Raw genomic sequence first — 21,926 nt, 5'->3', positions numbered from 1 at the left:
ACCCTAACCAAACCATGACCCGGACCATAACCCTGACCCTAACCCAAACTTAAGTTTAACTATAAGCCTAAACCTCAACCTAACTGTAACCTAGGCCTAATCCTAAACCTAAGCCTAACCCTAAGACAACCCAAATCCTACCCCTACCCTAACCCTAAACCTAACCTTAACCTGAACCCTAACCATAACCCGAACCCTCACCCTCACCCTACCCCTAACCCTAACCCTGACCCTGACACTGACCCTAACGCTGACCATAACCCTAAAATATGTGTAACCATAAGCCTAAACCTCACCATAGCCGTAACCTAAGCCTAACCCTCACACTATGTCTAAGGCTAAATCAGCTCTAATCCTAACCCTATCTGTAATGCTAACCCTAACCCTAACCCTAACCCTAGTAAAACCATGACCCGGACCATAACCCTGACCCTAACCCAAACTTAAGTTTAACTATAAGCCTAAACCTCAACCTAACTGTAACCTAGGCCTAATCCTAAACCTAAGCCTAACCCTAAAACAATCTGAATCCTACCCCTAACCCTGACGCTAACGCTAAACCTAACCCTAACCCGAACCCTAACCTTAACCCGAACCCTAACCCTAACCTGACCCTGACCCTAGAGCCTAACGCTGACCATAACCCTAAAATATGTTTAGCCATAAGCCTAAACCTCACCATAGCCGTAACCTAAGCCTAACCCTCACACTATGTCTAAGGCTAAATCAGCTCTAATCCTAACCCTATCTGTAATCCTAACCCTAACACTAACCCTAACCCTAGCCAAACCCTGACCCGGACCATAATCCTGACCCTAACCCAAATTTAAGTTTAACTATAATGCTAAACCTCAACCTAACTGTAACCTAGGCCTAATCCTAAACCTAAGCCTAACCCTAAGACAACCCAAATCCTACCCCTACCCGAACCCTAAACCTAACCCTAACCCGAACCCTAACCATAACCCGAAACCTCACCCTAACCTTAACCCTAACCCTAACCAAACCCTGACCCTGACCCTGACCCTAACGCTGACCATAACCCTAAAATATGTGTAACCATAAGCCTAAACCTCACCATAGCCGTAACCTAAGCCTAACCCTCAGGCTATGTCTAACACTAAAACAGCTCTACTCCTAACCCTAACTGTAATGCTAACCCTAACCCTAACCCTAACCCTAACCAAACCCTGACCCTGACCGTAACCCTGACCCTAACCCAAACTTAAGTTTCACCATAACCCTAAACCTCACCCTAAGCTTAACCTAGGCCTAATCCTAACCCTAAACCTAACCCTAAAACAATCTGAATCCTACCCCTAACACTGACCATAATGCTAAACCTAACCCTAACCCGAACCCTAACCCTAACCTGACCCTCACCCTGACCCTGACCCTAACGCTGACCATAACCCTAAAATATGTTTAGCCATAACCCTAAACCTCACCATAGCCGTAACCTAAGCCTAACCCTCACGCTATGTCTAAGGCTAAACCAGCTCTAATCCTAACCCTATCTGTAATCCTAACCCTAACCCTAACCCTAACCCTAACCAAACCATGACCCGGACCATAACCCTGACCCTAACCCAAACTTAAGTTTAACTATAAGCCTAAACCTCAACCTAACTGTAACCTAGGCCTAATCCTAAACCTAAGCCTAACCCTAAGACAACCCAAATCCTACCCCTACCCTAACCCTAAACCTAACCTTAACCTGAACCCTAACCATAACCCGAACCCTCACCCTCACCCTACCCCTAACCCTAACCCTGACCCTGACCCTAACGCTGACCATAACCCTAAAATATGTGTAACCATAAGCCTAAACCTCACCATAGCCGTAACCTAAGCCTAACCCTCAGGCTATGTCTAACACTAAAACAGCTCCACTCCTAACCCTAACTGTAATCCTAACCCTAACCCTAACCCTAACCCTAACAAAACCCTGACCCTGACCGTAACCCTGACCCTAACCCAAACTTAAGTTTCACCATAACCCTAAACCTCACCCTAAGCCTAACCTAGGCCTAATCCTAAACCTAAGCCTAACCCTAAAACAATCTGAATCCTACCCCTAATCCTGACCCTAACGCTAAACCTAACCCTAACCCGAACCCTAACCTTAACCCGAACCCTAACCCTAACCTGACCCTGACCCTGAGCCTAACGCTGACCATAACCCTAAAATATGTTTAGCCATAAGCCTAAACCTCACCATAGCCGTAACCTAAGCCTAACCCTCACGCTATGTCTAAGGCTAAACCAGCTCTAATCCTAACCCTATCTGTAATCCTAACCCTAACCCTAACCCTAACCAAACCCTGACCCGGACCATAACCCTGAACCTAACCCAACCTTAAGTTTAACTATAAGCCTAAAACTCAACCTAACTGTAACCTAGGCCTAATCCTAAACCTAAGCCTAACCCTAAGACAACCCAAATCCTACCCCTACCCTAACCCTAAACCTAACCCTAACCCGAACCCTAACCATAACCCGAACCCTCACCCTCACCCTCACCCTACCCCTAACCCTCACCCTGACCCTGACCCTAACGCTGACCATAACCCTAAAATATGTTTAGCCATAAGCCTAAACCTCACCATAGTCGTAACCTAAGCCTAACCCTCACGCTATGTCTAAGGCTAAACCAGCTCTAATCCTAACCCTATCTGTAATCCTAACCCTAACCCTAACCCTAACCCTAGCCAAACCCTGACCCGGACCATAACCCTGACCCTAACCCAAACTTAAGTTTAACTATAAGCCTAAACCTCAACCTAACTGTAACCTAGGCCTAATCCTAAACCTAAGCCTAACCCTAAGACAACCCAAATCCTACCCCTACCCTAACCCTAAACCTATACTTAACCCGAACCCTAACCATAACCCGAACCCTCACCCTCACCCTACCCCTAACCCTAACCCTGACCCTGACCCTAACGCTGACCATAACCCTAAAATATGTGTAACCATAAGCCTAAACCTCACCATAGCCGTAACCTAAGCCTAACCCTCACGCTATGTCTAACACTAAAACAGCTCCACTCCTAACCCTAACTGTAATCCTAACCCTAACCCTAACCCTAACCGTAACCAAACCCTGACCCTGATCGTAACCCTGACCTTAACCCAAACTTAAGTTTCACCATAACCCTAAACCTCAACCTAAGCCTAATCTAGGCCTAATCCTAACCCTAAGCCTAACCCTAAAACAATCTGAATCCTACCCCTAACACTGACCATAATGTTAAACCTAAACCTAACCCGAACCCTAACCCGAACCCTAACCCGAACCCTAACCCTAACCTGACCCTGAGCCTAATGCTGACCATAACCCTAAAATATGTTTAGCCATAAGCCTAAACCTCACCATAGCCGTAACCTAAGCCTAACCCTCACACTATGTCTAAGGCTAAACCAGCTCTAATCCTAACCCTATCTGTAATCCTAACCCTAACCCTAACCCTAACTCTAGCCAAACCCTGACCCGGATCATAACCCTGATCCTAACCCAAACTTAAGTTTAACTATAAGCCTAAACCTCAACCTAACTGTAACCTAGGCCTAATCCTAAACCTAAGCCTAACCCTAAGACAACCCAAATCCTACTCCTACCCTAACCCTAAACCTAACCCTAACTCGAACCCTAACCATAACCCTTACCCTCATCCTGACCCTACCCCTAACCCTAAGCCTGACCCTGACCCTGACCCAAACGCTGACCATAACCCTAAAATATGTGTAACCATAAGCCTAAACCTCACCATAGCCGTAACCTAAGCCTAACTCTCAGGCTATGTCTAACACTAAAACAGCTCCACTCCTAAACCTATCTGTAATCCTAACCCTAACCCTAACCCTAACCCTAACCCTAACGAAACCCTGACCCTGACCGTAACCCTGACCCTAACCCAAACTTAAGTTTCACCATAACCCTAAACCTCACCCTAAACCTAACCTAGGCCTAATCCTAAACCTAAGCCTAAACCTAAAACAATCTGAATTCTACCCCTAATCGTGACCCTTAAGCTAAACCTAACCCTAACCCGAACCCTAACCCTAACCTGACCCTGACCCTGAGCCTAACGCTGACCATAACCCTAAAATATGTTTAGCCATAAGCCTAAACCTCACCATAGCCGTAACCTAAGCCTAACCCTCACGCTATGTCTAAGGCTAAACCAGCTCTAATCCTAACCCTATCTGTAATCCTAACCCTAACCCTAACCAAACACTGACCCTGACCGTAACCCTGACCTTAACCCACACTTAAGTTTCACCATAACCCTAAACCTCACCCTAAGCCTTACCTAGGCCTAATCCTAAACCTAAGCCTAACCCTAAAACAATCTGAATCCTACCCCTAACACTGACCCTAACGCTAAACCTAACCCTAACCCGAACCCTAACCTTAACCCTAACCCGAACCCTAACCCTAACCTGACCCTGACCCTGAGCCTAATGCTGACCATAACCCTAAAATATGTTTAGCCATAAGCCTAAACCTCACCATAGCCGTAACCTAAGCCTAACCCTCACGCTATGTCTAACACTAAAACAGCTCTAATTCTAACCCTATCTGTAATTCTAACCCTAACCCTAACCCTAACCCTAGCCAAACCCTGACCCGGACCATAACCCTGACCCTAACCCAAACTTAAGTTTAACTATAAGCCTAAACCTCAACCTAACTGTAACCTAGGCCTACTCCTAAACCTAAGCCTAACCGTAAGACAACCCAAATCCTACCTCTACCCTAACCCTAAACCTAACCCTAACCCGAACCCTAACCATAACCCGAAACCTCACCCTACCCCTAACCCTAACCCTGACCCTGACCCTGACCCTAACACTGACCATAACCCTAAAATATGTGTAACCATAAGCCTAAACCTCACCATAGCCGTAACCTAAGCCTAACCCTCAGGCTATGTCTAACACTAAAACAGCTCCACTCCTAACCCTAACTGTAATCCTAACCCTAACCCTAACCCTAACCCTAACCAAACCCTGATCCTGACCGTAACCCTGACCCTAACCCAAACTTAAGTTTCACCATAAGCCTAAACCTCACCCTAAGCCTAACCTAGGCCTAATCCTAAACCTAAGCCTAACCCTAAAACAATCTTAATCCTACCCCTAACCCTGACCCTAACGCTAAACCTAACCCTAACCCGAACCCTAACCTTAACCCGAACCCTAACCCTAACCTGACCCTGACCCTGAGCCTAATGCTGACCATAACCTTAAAATATGTTTAACCATAAGCCTAAACCTCACCATAGCCGTAACCTAAGCCCAACCCTCACGCTATGTCTGAGGCTAAACCAGCTCTAATCCTAACCCTATCTGTAATCCTAACCCTAACCCTATCCCTAACCCTAACCAAACCCTGACCCGGACCATAACCCTGACCCTAACCCAAACTTAAGTTTAACTATAAGCCTAAACCTCAACCTAACTGTAACCTAGGCCTAATCCTAAACCTAAGCCTAACCCTAAGACAACCCAAATCCTACCCCTACCCTAACCCTAAACCTAATCCTAACCTGAACCCTAACCGTAACCCTCACCGTCACGCTCACCCTCATCCTACCACTAACCCTAACCCTGAACCTGACCCTGACCCTAACGCTGACCATAACCCTAAAATATGTGTAACCATAAGCCTAAACCTCACCATAGCCGTAACCTAAGCCTAACCCTCATGTTATGTCTAACACTAAAACAGCTCTAATCCTAACCCTATCTGTCATCCTAACCCTAACCCTAACCCTAACCAAACCATGACCCGGACCATAACCCTGACCCTAACCCAAACTTAAGTTTAACTATAAGCCTAAACCTCAACCTAACTGTAACCTAGGCCTAATCCTAAACCTAAGTCTAACCCTAAGACAACCCAAATCCTACCCCTACCCTAACCCTAAACCTAACCCTAACCCGAACCCTAACCATAATCCGAACCCTCACCCTCACCCTCACCATACCCCTAACCCTAACCCTGACCCTGACCCTAACGCTGACCATAACCCTAAAATATGTGTAACCATAAGCCTAAACCTCACCATAGCCGTAACCTAAGCCTAACCCTCAGGCTATGTCTAACACTAAAACAGCTCTACTCCTAACCCTAACTGTAATCCTAATCCTAACCCTAACCCTACCCTAACCAAACCCTGACCCTGACCGTAACCCTGACCCTAACCCAAACTTAAGTTTCACCATAACCCTAAACCTCACCCTAAGCCTAACCTAGGCCTAATCCTAAACCTAAGTCTAACCCTAAAACAATCTGAATCCTACCCCTAACCCTGACCCTAACGCTAAACCTAACCCTAACCCGAACCCTAACCCGAACCCGAACCCTAACCCTAACCTGACCCTGACCCTGAGCCTAACGCTGACCATAACCCTAAAATATGTTTAGCCATAAGCCTAAAACTCACCATAGCCGTAATCTAAGCCTAACCCTCACGCTATGTCTAAGGCTAAACCAGCTATAATCCTAACCCTATCTGTAATCCTAACCCTAACCCTAACCCTAACCCTAACCAAACCCTGACCTGGACCATAACCCTGACCCTAACCCAACCTTCAGTTTAACTATAATCCTAAACCTCAACCTAACTGTAACCTAGGCCTAATCCTAAACCTAAGCCTAACCCTAAGACAACCCAAATCCTACCCCTACCCTAACCCTAAACCTAACCCTAACCCGAACCCTAACCATAACCCGAAACCTCACCCTAACCCTAACCCTAACCCTAACCCTGACCCTGACCCTGACCCTAAGGCTGACCATAACCCTAAAATATGTGTAACCATAAGCCTAAACCTCACCATAGCCGTAACCTAAGCCTAACCCTCAGGCTACGTCTAACACTAAAACAGCTCTAATCCTAACCCTATCTGTAATCCTAACCTTAACCCTAACCCTAACCCTAAACAAACTCTGACCCTGACCCTAACCCAAACTTAAGTTTCACCATAACCCTAAACCTCACCCTAAGCCTTACCTAGGCCTAATCCTAAACCTTAGCCTAACCCTAAAACAATCTGAATCCTACCCCTAACACTGACCATAATGCTAAACCTAACCCTAACCTTAACCCTAACCCTAACCCTAACCCGAACCCTAACCCTAACCTGACCCTGACCCTGAGCCTAATGCTGACCATAACCCTAAAATATGTTTAGCCATAAGCCTAAACCTCTCCATAGCCGTAACCTAAGCCTAACCCTCACGCTATGTCTAACACTAAACCAGCTCTAATTCTAACCCTATCTGTAATTCTAACCCTAACCCTAACCCTAACCCTAGCCAAACCCTGACCCGGACCATAACCCTGACCCTAACCCAAACTTAAGTTTAACTATAAGCCTAAACCTCAACCTAACTGTAACCTAGGCCTACTCCTAAACCTAAGCCTAACCCTAAGACAACCCAAATCCTACCTCTACCCTAACCCTAAACCTAACCCTAACCCGAACCCTAACCATAACCCGAAACCTCACCCTAACCCTAAACCTAACCCTAACCCTGACCCTGACCCTGACCCTGACCCTAACGCTGACCATAACCCTAAAATATGTGTAACCATAAGCCTAAACCTCACCATAGCCGTAACCTAAGCCTAACCCTCACGCTATGTCTAACACTAAAACAGCTCTAATCCTAACCCTAACTGTAATCCTAACCCTAACCCTAACCCTAACCCTAACCAAACCCTGACCCTGACCGTAACCCTGACCCTAACCCAAACTTAAGTTTCACCATAACCCTAAACCTCACCCTAAGCCTAACTTAGGCCTAATTCTAAACCTAAGCCTAACCCTAAAACAATCTGAATCCTACCCCTAACACTGACCCTAATGCTAAACCTAACCTTTAACCCAAAACCTAACCCGAACCCAAACCCGAACCCTAACCCTAACCTGACCCTGAGCCTAATGCTGACCATAACCCTAAAATATGTTTAGCCATAAGCCTAAACCTCACCATAGCCGTAACCTAAGCCTAACCCTCACACTATGTCTAAGGCTAAACCAGCTCTAATCCTAACCCTATCTGTAATCCTAACCCTAACCCTAACCCTAACTCTAGTCAAACCCTGACCCGGATCATAACCCTGATCCTAACCCAAACTTAAGTTTAACTATAAGCCTAAACCTCAACCTAACTGTAACCTAGGCCTAATCCTAAACCTAAGCCTAACCCTAAGACAACCCAAATCCTACTCCTACCCTAACCCTAAACCTAACCCTAACTCGAACCCTAACCATAACCCTTACCCTCATCCTGACCCTACCCCTAACCCTAAGCCTGACCCTGACCCTGACCCAAACGCTGACCATAACCCTAAAATATGTGTAACCATAAGCCTAAACCTCACCATAGCCGTAATCTAAGCCTAACTCTCAGGCTATGTCTAACACTAAAACAGCTTTAATCCTAAACCTATCTGTAATCCTAACCCTAACCCTAACCCTAACCCTAACCAAACCCTGACCCGGACCATAACCCTGACCCTAACCCAAACTTAAGTTTAACTATAAGCCTAAACCTGAACCTAACTGTAACCTAAGCCTAATCCTAAACCTAAGCCTAACCCTAAGACAACCCAAATCCTACCCCTACCCTAACCCTAAACCTAACCCTAACCCGAACCCGAACCCTAACCATAACCCGAACCCTCACCCTCACCCTACCCCTAACCTTGACCCTGACCCTGACCCTGACCCTAACGCTGACCATAATCCTAAAATATGTGTAACCATAAGCCTAAACCTCACCATAGCCGTAACCTAAGCCTAACCCTCAGGCTATGTCTAACACTAAAACAGCTCCACTCCTAACCCTAACTGTAATCCTAACCCTAACCCTAACCCTAACCCTAACCAAACCCTGACCCTGACCGTAACCCTGACCCTAACCCAAACTTAAGTTTCACCATAACCCTAAACCTCACGCTAAACCTAACCTAGGCCTAATCCTAAACCTAAGCCTAACCCTAAAACAATTTGAATTCTACCCCTAATCCTGACCCTTAAGCTAAACCTAACCCTAACCCGAACCCTAACCCTAACCTGACCCTGACCCTGAGCCTAACGCTGACCATAACCCTAAAATATGTTTAGCCATAAGCCTAAACCTCACCATAGCCGTAACCTAAGCCTAACCCTCACGCTATGTCTAAGGCTAAACCAGCTCTAATCCTAACCCTATCTGTAATCCTAACCCTAACCCTAACCCTAACCAAACACTGACCCTGACCGTAACCCTGACCCTAACCCACACTTAAGTTTCACCATAACCCTAAACCTCACCCTAAGCCTTACCTAGGCCTAATCCTAAACCTAAGCCTAACCCTAAAATAATCTGAATCCTACCCCTAACACTGACCCTAATGCTAAACCTAACCCTAACCCGAACCCTAACCTTAACCCTAACCCGAACCCTAACCCTAACCTGACCCTCACCCTAACGCTGACCATAACCCTAAAATATGTTTAGCCATAAGCCTAAACCTCACCATAGCCGTAACCTAAGCCTAACCATCACGCTATGTCTAACACTAAAACAGCTCTAATTCTAACTCTATCTGTAATCCTAACCCTAATCCTAACCCTAACCCTAGCCAAACCCTGACCCGGACCATAACCCTGACCCTAACCCAAACTTAAGTTTAACTATAAGACTAAACCTCAACCTAACTGTAACCTAGGCCTAATCCTAAACCTAAGCCTAACCCTAAGACAACCCAAATCCTACCCCTACCCTAACCCTAAATCTAACCCTAACCGGAACCCTAAGCATAACCCGAACCCTCACCCTCACCCTACCCCTAACCCTAACCCTGACCCTGACCCTGACCCTGACCCTAACGCTGACCATAACCCTAAAATATGTGTAACCATAAGCCTAAACCTCACCATAGCCGTAACCTAAGCCTAACCCTCACGCTATGTCTAACACTAAAACAGCTCCACTCCTAACCCTAACTGTAATCCTAACCCTAACCCTAACCCTAACCAAACCCTGATCCTGACCGTAACCCTGACCCTAACCCAAACTTAAGTTTCACCATAAGCCTAAACCTCACCCTAAGCCTAACCTAGGCCTAATTCTAAACCTAAGCCTAACCCTAAAACAATCTGAATCCTACCCCTAATCCTGACCCTAACGCTAAACCTAACCCTAACCCGAACCCTAACCTTAACCCGAACCCTAACCCTAACCTGACCCTGACCCTGAGCCTAATGCTGACCATAACCTTAAAATATGTTTAACCATAAGCCTAAACCTCACCATAGCCGTAACCTAAGCCCAACCCTCACGCTATGTCTAAGGCTAAACCAGCTCTAATCCTAACCCTATCTGTAATCCTAACCCTAACCCTAATCCTAACCTTAACCAAACCCTGACCCGGACTATAAACCTGACCCTAACCCAACCTTAAGTTTAACTATAATCCTAAACCTCAACCTAACTGTAACCTAGGCCTAATCCTAAACCTAAGCCTAACCCTAAGACAACCCAAATCCTACCCCTACCCTAACCCTAAACCTAATCCTAACCTGAACCCTAACCGTAACCCTCACCGTCACGCTCACCCTCATCCTACCACTAACCCTAACCCTGAACCTGACCCTGACCCTAACGCTGACCATAACCCTAAAATATGTGTAACCATAAGCCTAAACCTCACCATAGCCGTAACCTAAGCCTAACTCTCACGTTATGTCTAACACTAAAACAGCTCTAATCCTAACCCTATCTGTCATCCTAACCCTAACCCTAACCCTAACCCTAACCAAACCCTGACCCGGACCATAACCCTGACGCTAACCCAAACTTAAGTTTAACTATAAGCCTAAACCTCAATCTAACTGTAACCTAGGCCTAATCCTAAACCTAAGTCTAACCCTAAGACAACCCATATCCTACCCCTACCCTAACCCTAAACCAAACCCTAACCCGAACCCTAACCATAACCCGAACCCTCACCGTGAACCCTCACTATACCCCTAACCCTAACCCTGACCCTGACCCTAACGCTGACCATAACCCTAAAATATGTGTAACCATAAGCCTAAACCTCACCATAGCCGTAACCTAAGCCTAACCCTCACGCTATGTCTAACACTAAAACAGCTCTACTCCTAACCCTAACTGTAACCCTAACCCTAACCCTAACCCTAACCTTAACCAAACCCTGACCCTGACCGTAACCCTGACCCTAACCCAAACTTAAGTTTCACCATAACCCTAAACCTCACCCTAAGCCTAACCTAGGCCTAATCCTAAACCTAAGTCTAACCCTAAAACAATCTGAATCCTACCCCTAACCCTGACCCTAACGCTAAACCTAACCCTAACCCGAACCCTAACCCGAACCCGAACCCTAACCCTAACCTGACCCTGACCCTGACCCTAACGCTGACCATAACCCTAAAATATGTTTAGCCATAAGCCTAAAACTCACCATAGCCGTAATCTAAGCCTAACCCCCACGCTATGTCTAAGGCTAAACCAGCTCTAATCCTAACCCTATCTGTAATCCTAACCCTAACCCTAACCCTAACCCTAGCCAAACCCTGACCCGGACCATAACCCTGACCCTAACCCAACCTTAAGTTTAACTATAATCCTAAACCTCAACCTAACTGTAACCTAGGCCTAATCCTAAACCTAAGCCTAACCCTAAGACAACCCAAATCCTACCCCTTCCCTAACCCTAAACCTAACCCTAACCCGAACCCTAACCATAACCCGAAACCTAACCCTAACCCTAACCCTAACCCTAACCCTGACCCTGACCCTGACCCTAACGCTGACCATAACCCTAAAATATGTGTAACCATAAGCCTAAACCTCACCATAGCCGTAACCTAAGCCTAACCCTCAGGCTACGTCTAACACTAAAACAGCTCTAATCCTAACCCTATCTGTAATACTAACCTTAACCCTAACACAAACCCTAACCAAACTCTGACCCTGACCCTAACCCAAACTTAAGTTTCACCATAACCCTAAACCTCACCCTAAGCCTAACCTAGGCCTAATCCTAAACCTAAGCCTAACCTTAAAACAATCTGAATCCTACCCCTAACACTGACCCTAACGCTAAACCTAACCCTAACCCGAACCCTAACCTTAACCCGAACCCTAACCCTAACCTGACCCTGACCCTGAGCCTAACGCTGACCATAAGCCTAAAATATGTTTAGCCATAAGCCTAAACCTCACCATAGCCGTAACCTAAGCCTAACCCTCACTCTATGTCTAACACTAAAACAGCTCTAATTCTAACCCTATCTGTAATCCTAATCCTAACCCTAACCAAACCCTGACCCGGACCATAACCCTGACCCTAACACAACCTTAAGTTTAACTATAAGCCTAAACTTCAACCTAACTGTAACCTAGGCCTAATCTTAAACCTAAGCCTAACCCTAAGACAACCCAAATCCTACCCCTACCCTAACCCTAAACCTAACTCTAACCCGAACCCTAACCATAACCCGAACCCTAACCATAACCCGAAACCTCACCCTAACCCTAACCCTAACCCTGACCCTGACCCTGACCCTGACCCTAACGCTGACCATAACCCTAAAATATGTGTAACCATAAGCCTAAACCTCACCATAGCCGTAACCTAAGCCTAACCCTCAGGCTATGTCTAACACTAAAACAGCTCTACTCCTAACCCTAACTGTAATCCTAACCCTAACCCTAACCCTAACCAAACCCTGACCCTGACCGTAACCCTGACCCTAACCCAAACTTAAGTTTCACCATAATCCTAAACCTCACCCTAAGCCTAACCTAGGCCTAATCCTAAACCTAAACCTAACCCTAAAACAATCTGAATCCTACCCCTAACCCTGACCCTAACCCTAAACCTAACCCTAACCCGAACCCGAACCCTAACCCTAACCTGACCCTGAGCCTAACGCTGACCATAACCCTAAAATATGTTTAGCCATAAGCCTAAAACTCACCATAGCCGTAATCTAAGCCTAACCCTCACGCTATGTCTAAGGCTAAACCAGCTCTAATCCTAACCCTATCTGTAATCCTAACCCTAACCCTAACCCTAACCAAACCCTGACCCGGACCATAACCCTGACCCTAACCCAAACTTAAGTTTAACTATAAGCCTAAACCTCAACCTAACTGTAACCTAGGCCTAATCCTAAACCGAAGCCTAACCCTAAGACAACCCAAATCCTACCCCTACCCTAACCCTAAACCTAACCCTAACCCGAACCCTAACCATAACCCGAAACCTCACTCTAACCCTAACCCTAACCCTAACCCTAACCCTAACCCTGACCCTAACCTTAACCCTGACCCTGACCCTGACTATAACCCTAAAATATGGGTAACAATAAGCCTAAACCTCATCATAGCCGTAACCTAAGCCTAACCCTCAGGCTATGTCTAACACTAAAACAGCTCTACTCCTAACCCTAACTGTAATCCTAAGCCTAACCCTAATCCTAACCCTAACCAAACCCTGACCCTGACCGTAACCCTGACCCTAACCCAAACTTAAGTTTCACCATAACCCTAAACCTCACCCTAAGCCTAACCTAGGCCTAATCCTAAACCTAAGCCTAACCCTAAAACAATCTGAATCCTACCCCTAACACTGACCCTAATGCTAAACCTAACCCTAACCCGAACCCTAACCCTAACCTGACCCTGACCCTAACGCTGACCATAACCCTAAAATATGTTTAGCCATAAGCCTAAACCTCACCATAGCCGTAACCTAAGCCTAACCCTCACGCTATGCCTAAGGCTAAACCAGCTCTAACCCTAACCCTATCTGTAATCCTAACCCTAACCCTAACCCTAACCCTAGCCAAACCCTGACCCGGACCATAACCCTGACCCTAACCCAACCTTAAGTTTAACTATAAGCCTAAACCTCAACCTAACTGTAACCTAGGCCTAATCCTAAACCTAAGCCTAACCCTAAGACAACCCAAATCCTACCCCTACCCTAACCCTAAACCTAACCCTAACCCGAACCCTAACCATAACCCTCACCCTCACCCTCACCCTACCTCTAACCCTAACCCTGACCCTGACCCTGACCCTAACGCTGACCATAACCCTAAAATATGTGTAACCATAAGCCTAAACCTCACCATAGCCGTAACCTAAGCCTAACCCTCAGGCTATGTCTAACACTAAAACAGCTCTACTCCTAACCCTAACTGTAATCCTAACCCTAACCCTAACCCTAACCCTAACCAAACCCTGACCCTGACCCTAACCCAAACTTAAGTTTCACCATAAGCCTAAACCTCACCCTAAGCCTAACCTAGGCCTAATCCTAAACCTAAGCCTAACCCTAAAACAATCTGAATCCTACCCCTAACACTGACCCTAATGCTAAACCTAACCCTAACCCGAACCCTAACCCTAACCTTAACCCGAACCCTAACCATAACCTGACCCTGACCCTAACGCTGACCATAACCCTAAATTATGTTTAGCCATAAGCCTAAACCTCACCATAGCCGTAACCTAAGCCTAACCCTCACGCTATGTCTAAGGCTAAACCAGCTCTAATCCTAACCCTATGTGTAATCCTAACCCTAACCCTAACCCTAACCCTAGCCCACCCCTGACCTGGACCATAACCCTGACCCTAACCCAAACTTAAGTTTAACTATAAGCCTAAACCTCAACCTAACTGTAACCTAGGCCTAATCCTAAACCTAAGCCTAACCCTAAGACAACCCAAATCCTACCCCTACCCTAACCCTAAACCTAACCCTAACCCGAACCCTAACCATAACCCGAACCCTCACCCTCACCCTACCTCTAACCCTAACCCTGACCCTGACCCTGACCCTAACCCTAAAATATGTGTAACCATAAGCCTAAACCTCACCATAGCCGTAACCTAAGCCTAACCCTCACGCTATGTCTAACACTAAAACAGCTCCACTCCTAACCCTAACTGTAATCCTAACCCTAACCCTAACCCTAACCCTAACCAAACCCTGACCCTGACCGTAACCCTGACCCTAACCTAAACTTAAGTTTCACCATAACCCTAAACCTCACCCTAAGCCTAACCTAGGCCTAATCCTAAACCTAAGCCTAACCCTAAAACAATCTGAATCCTACCCCTAACACTGACCCTAATGCTAAACCTAACCCTAACCCGAACCCTAACCCGAACCCTAACCCTAACCTGACCCTGACACTAACGCTGACCATAACCCTAAAATATGTTTAGCCATAAGCCTAAACCTCACCATAGCCGTAACCTAAGCCTAACCCTCACACTATGTCTAAGGCTAAACCAGCTCTAATCCTAACCCTCTCTGTAACCCTAACCCTAACCCTAACCCTAGCCAAACCCTGACCCAGACCATAACCCTGACCCTAACCCAACCTTAAGTTTAACTATAACCCTAAACCTCAACCTAACTGTAACCTAGGCCTAATCCTAAACCTAAGCCTAACCCTAAGACAACCCAAATCCTACCCCTACCCTAACCCTAAACCTAACCCTAACCCTAACCATAACTCGAACCCTCAACCTCACCCTCACCCTACCCCTAACCCTAACCCTGACCCTGACCCTGACCCTAACGCTGACCATAACCCTAAAATATGTGTAACCATAAGCCTAAACCTCACCATAGCCATAACCTAAGCCTAACCCTCAGGCTATGTCTAACACTAAAACAGCTCTAATCCTAACCCTAACTGTAATCCTAACCCTAACCCTAACCAAACCCTGACCCGGACCATAACCCTGACCCTAACCCAAACTTCAGTTTATCCATAAGCCTAAACCTCAACCTAACTGTAACCTAGGTCTAATCTTAATGCTATGTCTAACCCTAAAACAACCCGAATCCTACCCCTACCGGTAACCCGAACCCTAAACCTAACCCTAACCCTCACCCTAACCCTAACGCTTGCCATAACAATAACATATGTTTAACCATAAGCCTAAACCTCACCATAGCCGCAACCTAAGTCTAACCCTAACGCTGTGTCTAACTCTAAATGAACTCAGCTAGGTGGGTGGGGTGCTTCGAAAGGGGGTGGGGCCTCGTTGGGGCACACCCCTCCGAGAAGGCACATTGGGGAGAGCTTGGGAGCGGGGTGGGGTTGGCAGTGGCCCCCCACACACTTTCAGCCCCACCCTCAACCCTAAAACCCACTCCCAAATCCCACATTGGAAATGGAACAAACCACAAGCTTAAGGTTTTTTTACATTATCTAATTTTATTGGGTGAGAATTGGCCCCAAAACCAGGTTAAAAATCCCCCAACATGGCCCTGCGGGAGCAATGTCAGGATGGCAGCGGCACCGCGCTGCCCTTTTCCAAGATGGCCATCAGGGGTAAACAGAGTCACAGGTCCCACCAGCCACCTTGGGCCCCATCCCAAAATGGCCGCCCTAGGCAGCCCCCCCCAGCCATCTTGGATTCCAAGCAGGGTGGAGCCCAGCAGCCATGCTGTCCTCATTTTCTGTTGTGCACGGGGCCCCGTGCAGCATCGCAATCCAGGACATCTGGTGGGCCGAGGGGACCCAGGACTGTGGATCTATGGGCAGAATGCAGAAGCTGCAGGGTGCTACATATCAATGGGGCCTGCTGGAACTATATGGTGCTGCAAAGCAGTGCTGTGGATGTATAGGGCAGCCAGGATGTGTGGGGCGCTGTGGGTCACTGCTGTGGGTCTACGGGGCAGGGTGCAGGAACTACAGTGTGCTGTAGGGCAGCATTGCTGGCCTATGGGCTAGTGGGAAGATGCTAATGGTGTTTTCTGGGACAGTGCTGTTGATCTATAGGGCAGAGGAACTGTGGGGTTACACTGTGAGTCTATAGGGCAAAGTGAACAAGATATGGGGTGCTGTGGGACAGCACTGTGGGTCTATGAGGAAGAATAGAGTCACTACGGGGTGCTGTGGGTCACTGCTGGGGATGTATGGGGCAGAGTACAGGAGCTATATGGTACTGTGGGGCAGTACTGTGGCTCTATGGGGCAGAGTGGAGGATGCCTTGTGTGCTGTGGGGCAGTGTTGTGGGTCTATGGGGCAGAGTGTAGGCGCTATGGGGTGCTGTGGGGCAGTACTGTGGGTGTACAGGTTGTTCAAATGTAGCTACCAATGACTCCACATTAGTTTTCTGCCTTAATCATTTAAAAAGAATTCCAAACAATGTGTTTTTTAAACGAGGATTCAGATTGGGAATAACCGCTGCCTAGTTCACCAAGTAATAGCTGAAATTAAATTCAGTTATTGCTCACGCCCAAATAATTTCATTTATTTACACTTTAACACTTTTATCACTACATTATTACCAGGCGGATTAAAGACGTGGGCGCCCTCGCGGGAGGCAGACCGAATCCTACCCCTAACCTGAACCCTAACCTGACCCTGACCATAACGCTGACCCTAACCCTAACATATGTTTAACCATGAGCCTGACCCTAACCCCGCCCCCGGCGCGAGGTAGACGGGGCCGCCCCCGGCGCGAGGTAGACGGGGCCGCCCCCGGCGCGAGGTAGACGGGGCCGCCCCCGGCGCGAGGTAGACGGGGCCGCCCCCGGCGCGAGGTAGACGGGGCCGCCCCCGGCGCGAGGTAGACGGGGCCGCCCCCGGCGCGAGGTAGACGGGGCCGCCCCCGGCGCGAGGTAGACGGGGCCGCCCCCGGCGCGAGGTAGACGGGGCCGCCCCCGGCGCGAGGTAGACGGGGCCGCCCCCGGCGCGAGGTAGACGGGGCCGCCCCCGGCGCGAGGTAGACGGGGCCGCCCCCGGCGCGAGGTAGACGGGGCCGCCCCCGGCGCGAGGTAGACGGGGCCGCCCCCGGCGCGAGGTAGACGGGGCCGCCCCCGGCGCGAGGTAGACGGGGCCGCCCCCGGCGCGAGGTAGACGGGGCCGCCCCCGGCGCGAGGTAGACGGGGCCGCCCCCGCCGCGAGGTAGACGGGGCCGCCCCCGCCGCGAGGTAGACGGGGCCGCCCCCGCCGCGAGGTAGACGGGGCCGCCCCCGCCGCGAGGTAGACGGGGCCGCCCCCGCCGCGAGGTAGACGGGGCCGCCCCCGCCGCGAGGTAGACGGGGCCGCCCCCGCCGCGAGGTAGACGGGGCCGCCCCCGCCGCGAGGTAGACGGGGCCGCCCCCGCCGCGAGGTAGACGGGGCCGCCCCCGCCGCGAGGTAGACGGGGCCGCCCCCGCCGCGAGGTAGACGGGGCCGCCCCCGCCGCGAGGTAGACGGGGCCGCCCCCGCCGCGAGGTAGACGGGGCCGCCCCCGCCGCGAGGTAGACGGGGCCGCCCCCGCCGCGAGGTAGACGGGGCCGCCCCCGCCGCGAGGTAGACGGGGCCGCCCCCGCCGCGAGGTAGACGGGGCCGCCCCCGCCGCGAGGTAGACGGGGCCGCCCCCGCCGCGAGGTAGACGGGGCCGCCCCCGCCGCGAGGTAGACTCTTCTTATGGATACCAGATACTCATTTTAAACCCTGCTAGATAACCAAAGCATCAGTCCTAGGAGGAGAGATTATATCAGCAACTTGTTACACCCCTATACACACCATAAATTAACACCTCATCTTCATTGCAGTCAGGAACTTCAGGAAAACACAAAGCACCCGGAATTTATTCAATAAATGAAACCTAGTTACAAACATACCTTCAACTACAGCTGGTATTGAAACTTTGCTGCTCCTGAAGGTCCTGCGTGAAACAGGCATCTCCACTTCTCCAAACACAACTGCCCACATAGCTTAAACAGCCCAAAAGCCGCCGACTGCTGAAGGAGCAGCAGAGAACCAGCACCCAAGCAGCCCAGGAGCAGCATCAACTTCTGCCCAGGGGCTGGGGCTCAAATACCCTGAGACCTGCCCACCCCTTCCCACAATCCTCTGGGAAAGGGGAGGGATCAATCACCCCAGGCCCCAACCACCACCCTTATCAAATCACCTGGACCCTCACTGGAAATGACAGCACCTGCACTCCTGTCGGGCTCTGTCACACACTGTTGGTTTTTGTGAAGCCCTGTCAAGACCTCTTGGGGTCTGTCAGGACCTATCAGGCTTTGATGGGCTCTGTTGGGCTCTGTCGAGACCTCTTGGGGTCTGTCAGGCTCTATCAGGCTTTGATGGGCTCTGTAGGGCTCTGTCGAGACCTCTTGGGTTCTGCAGAGCATGTCAAGAATTCTCAGGCTCTGTTGAGGTCCCCAGGGATCTGTCATACACATTGAGGCTCGTAACCTAAGCCTAACCCTAATACTAAGTCTAACGCTAAACCACCTCTAATCCTAACCCTAACTGTAATCCTAACCCTAACCCTAACCAAACCCTGACCCTGACCCTGACCCTAACCCAACCTTAAGTTTAACCATAACCCTAAACCTCAAACTAACCCTAACCTAGACCTAATCCTAATGCTAACCCTAACCCTAAAACAAACCGAATCCTACCCCTCAGCCTAACTCTAACCCTAAACCTAACCCGAACCCTAACCCGAGCCCTAACCCTAACCTGACCCTGACCCTAACGCTGACCATACCCCTAACATATGTTTAACCATAAGCCTAACCCTCACCATAGCCATAACCTAAGCCTAACCCTAACGCTAAGTCTAATGCTAAACCAGATCTAATCCTAACCCTATCTGTAATCCTAACCCTAACCCTAACCCTAATCAAACCCAGACCCTGACCATAACCCTGACCCTAACCCAAACTTAAGTTTAACCATAACCCTAAACCTCAACCTAATACTAACCTAGGCCTAATCCTAATGCTAAGCCGAACCCTACCCCTAACCCTAACCCTAAGCCTAACCCTAACCCGAACCCTAACCCGAACCCTAACTCTAACCCTAAACCTAACCCTGACCCTGACCCTGACCCTAAAGCTGACCATAACCCTAACACATGTTTAACCATAAGCCTAAACCTCACCATAGCCGTAACCTAAGCCTACCCCTAACGCTAAGTCTAAGGCTAAACCAGCTCTAATCCTAAACCTAACTGTAATCCTAACCCTAACCCTAACCCTAACCAAACCCTGACCCTGACTATAACCCTGACCCTAACCCAAACTTAAGTTTAACCATAACCCTAAACCTCAACCTAAGCCTAACCTAGGCCTAATCCTAATGCTAAGTCTAACCCTAAAATAAATCGAATCCTACCCCTAACCCTAAACCTAACCCTCACTCTAACCATAACCCGAACCCTAACTCTAACCCTAACCCTGACCCTGACCCTGACCCTGACCCTGACCCTAAAGCTGACCATAGCCCTAACACATGTTTAACCATAAGCCTAAACCTCACCATAGCCGTAACCTAAGCCTAACCCTAACGCTACGTCTAACGCTAAAAACACTCTAATCCTAACCCTAACTGTAATCCTAACCCTAAACCTAAACCTAACCCTAACCAATCCCTGACCCTTACCATAACCCTGACCCTAACCCAAACTTAAGTTTAACCATAACCCTAAACCTCAACCTTACCCTAACCTAGGCCTAATCCTAATGCTAAGCCTAACCCTAAAACAACACTAATCCTACCCCTAACCCTAAACCTAACCCTAACCCGAACCCAAACCCTAACCCTAACCCTAACCCTAACCCTGACAATAACGCTGACCATAACCCTCTAGATATGTTGAACCATAAGCCTAAACCTCACCATAGCCGTAACCTAAGCCTAACCCTAACTCTAAGTCTAAGGCTAAACCAGCTCTAATCCTAACCCTAACCCGAATCCTAACCCTAACCCTAACCCTAACCCTAACCCTAACCCTGACTTCGGTTAATACACTCAGTAGTCCAAGGCATGCAAATCTCAGCTATGCCTATAGATCCTGAAATGGCAACAAAAGGAATGAGGCATAAATTGATGATTTTAAAAGATAATACCAAACTGGACCTAGCTGCCGCTAGGCAGGTGCTGGCTAACTTTGAGGCCAAAACACGAATCAATAGGATAAAAAGAAAAAGCGGAAATTGTGAAAAATGCAGTTGTGATTCGTGCTAAGATGTTTAATGTTTACAGGTATAACCAAATGAGGCACGGACTCTGAATTTGGAAAAGGGAAAGGTGGTTAAGTTCTATGTAAAAAGTTATGAAACTTGTTTAGGAAGTTATATTGATAAAGGGAACTAACATTTTAAGGGTTAAGCAACTATATAATAAGGGCCTACTAACAAGCTAACATTTTAAACCACATAATTAATATCTAGTTTAGAGATGTGTGTAACTAATTGTGCTAAAAAAACAACAGGACTTCATTAAATGCCGAGATAAGAAGTTTTACAGCACCAGCTGCAACCTTGAGGAGACAAGTTAGCCAAGATTTACAGCAAAAAGGAGGGCACCAGTCTGGTTTCAGTCGGTTTGGTAGCTTGGATTCCAGCCAGTTCCTTCTAATGAGCCAAAGGTAAAAAGTTCACTGTGACGAAGCTGAAGGAGCCTTCATCCAAAGACCCCCAAAGACCCCTCCTCAAATTCACCAAGTGACACTGCGCAGGTGCAATAGGGGAGGGTCTGTGGAAATGGTTATCTGAGACTCATTTTAATCAGAAGCGGGGAAAGGTTATGAATATGTATAGGCGTTCCTGGGGTCATTATGAATATGTAATACCTTACTGTATTTAAGCACACTTCTTAAAGATGTGCGTGTTGGGCGGAGCGAATCCTCCGCGCACCCAGCGCTGTTTTGCTTATGCTCTAAGGAACATGTGTTTAAGGAATACAAGGAATTGGATTAAATGTTGTTTATCCATAGAAAAAGCGTAAGTTATTTATTTCACTAAGGTTAACAATAACGCTAAACCTCACCTTTACCCTAACCTAGGCCTAACCCTAATGCTAAGTCTAACCCTAAAACAACACGAATCCTAACCCTAACCGTAACCTA

This window comes from Nesoenas mayeri (assembly GCF_963082525.1).
Source record: "Nesoenas mayeri genome assembly, chromosome: 25".
Classification (NCBI taxonomy): Eukaryota; Metazoa; Chordata; class Aves; order Columbiformes; family Columbidae; genus Nesoenas; species Nesoenas mayeri.
This window is presented reverse-complemented; position numbering follows the sequence as displayed.